This window comes from Etheostoma cragini, chromosome 22, assembly GCF_013103735.1.
Source record: "Etheostoma cragini isolate CJK2018 chromosome 22, CSU_Ecrag_1.0, whole genome shotgun sequence".
In the NCBI taxonomy this organism is placed as follows: Eukaryota; Metazoa; Chordata; class Actinopteri; order Perciformes; family Percidae; genus Etheostoma; species Etheostoma cragini.
In genome coordinates, this window is record NC_048428.1 from 3,826,175 (window position 1) to 3,828,418 (window position 2,244).

The window sequence follows — 2,244 nt, forward strand, 5'->3', positions numbered from 1 at the left end:
TGTGTGTGTGTGTGTGTGTGTGTGTGTGTGTGTGTGTGTGTGATTGATCCGAGCGTGTTTGTGGGCGGGGGCGCTGTGTTTATCACAGAACGCTGCGCGGCCAGTTGAGGAGTTGTATTTAATCCGAGCATGGATATTGACCCATATTACTCGTAAACTACTTGTACTCGGCAAAAGTGCTTTATCCGTACCGGATACTCGTTTCAACCGGATACTCGGATCACCCCTAGTTGGAACGTGTTGCATAAGCAACTCCTTCTTTCCATGTTCTTCTGTTGTTGCTCTAACTCTGCAGCACACAAAACCTTTCTGCACTTTGCAAGGACACTGTCAAACGCGCTGTTAAGCAGAGACACTGAGGGACACTGTCCAACGCGCTGTTAAGAAGAGACACTGTGACAGAACGCTGGAAACCGTGTGCAGAGCAGTGGACATCATCAAAAGGCAAAAGGCTATTCGTACTATCTGTGCTAACTGCGGTGACTTTATTTGACACATTCCACGGCTGTGCAACTACAATAAAGTGTTCTGCGCATGTTTCAGCATAATGTCTCTCCTCTGTTTTCAGTCCACTCAGAGCATGTGAATTACTCCGAGATAATTATGGTTACCCAGTGAGTCCAGTAGGCCTCAGTTAGTCCAGTAGTCCCTAGTAAGAGAAACAGCGGGTGCATGTTTTGCAGTCCTCTCCTTTTCATACAACTGGGAGTCTGATAGTGCGTGTTGAGGGAATCTCATACTTGCCGTCGTTGTTGCGATTCTCAGACCGATGTCCTCTACAACCCTAATGGGCCTGCAGTCTGTAGCTATCCACGTCGCTATGGCATGTGTTAGCGTTTCTTGTCTTTGTTTATCTTTACTTACCCACACGCTGCATCTAACGTAGCCTGCCAAAGCCTCGCGCCACTGTGGGTTTTGTTAAATGATTTGCTGGAATCAACTGTCAAGGTGATATTTCAGACTGGAAGTACTCCAGTGATAAGAAAATTTTACTTTGCAGTATTTACAAAGCCTGTGACCATCAAACTTTTACAATAATAAAGAAATAATAAAAACTGCGCTAACGCGCGATAAAAAAATTGTCGGCGTTAATTAATTAAACTTCTCTGAGAGCACGGTTCCCCAAACGGTACGAGTTTTTCCACAACGTGTTTTCATGAATTGTTTTTTATGAATTGCAAGCATTACATCGTCACCAACACGGTCATGCAGCACATCATTAGAAAGCTTAAAGTCTTGTGATTCCATCAAGCCCCCGCACAAAGGATAAGGTGACTTACAGCGGTTATAATCATGTTATGAAGTTAAGAAACACTGCACCGTTTCTGTCTAAATCGAGCGTGCATCCCTACCTTTGTCCTCGTGTCTTTATCCACAGCGGTGAAAGATATTCATAAACGTTGATTTCCTAAATCGCAAACACTCCAAGGAATTAGAATATCCAAGCCTTGTAATCCATAATTATCTGGTCCCCTCACAATCTTGTAGTTTCTGGCCAAGTTTCGACGTCCAGAAATCTAGAGAGTGCATCATTTCTCGGTTTCTATAGCTTGTAACTTTTTCCCTGTAGGGGCTAAAACGAAGGTCGACACACCATTACAATCTGTGGCTTCTACAGATCGCAATTAACCTTGTTCCCAGCCAATAGCATCAGCCTATCAAGAGATACCCTCAAGCTAAGCCAATGATATCGCACAGTCTCCATTGGGCCCACCTGGGAAAGATTGACAGTGGAGAATTAGAATTAGAAGATAAGGTCATAAAAGTGGCATCCCTGTGTAGCCAATAAGAAGACGAGTTGATTGATACCAAACATGGCCAACAAAAACTATACCTGTGCTCTTTTACAGCTGTCTTAAGTCAAAATTATGGCCTTCTGATGGCATTTCAACATTTCATGAAATTATGATGACATATTTCTATAAATCTATGTATGTACTTCTTTCAGACATATCTGTGAGTGATGTGGATGTGTTTTTGTATTTCAGAAGTTTTGTATTTAGCACTTTTTTGGCTTTTTTAGAAATAAGAAATAAGACAAACGCACAGACACATCTGTAGAAATACATTCATACAAAATCCATTTTATAAGTCATTTTTTTCTGGATTTTTTCTGTTCTAAGTTGAGACATGAGGCTAGAGTACTGTTTCAGTATGTAGCCCATGTAATATGCTTACAGTAGTGCTTTTTATTAATTTTTCAGATGATTTATTTGGGCGGAAATAGAAATTCTGTGTTCTAAC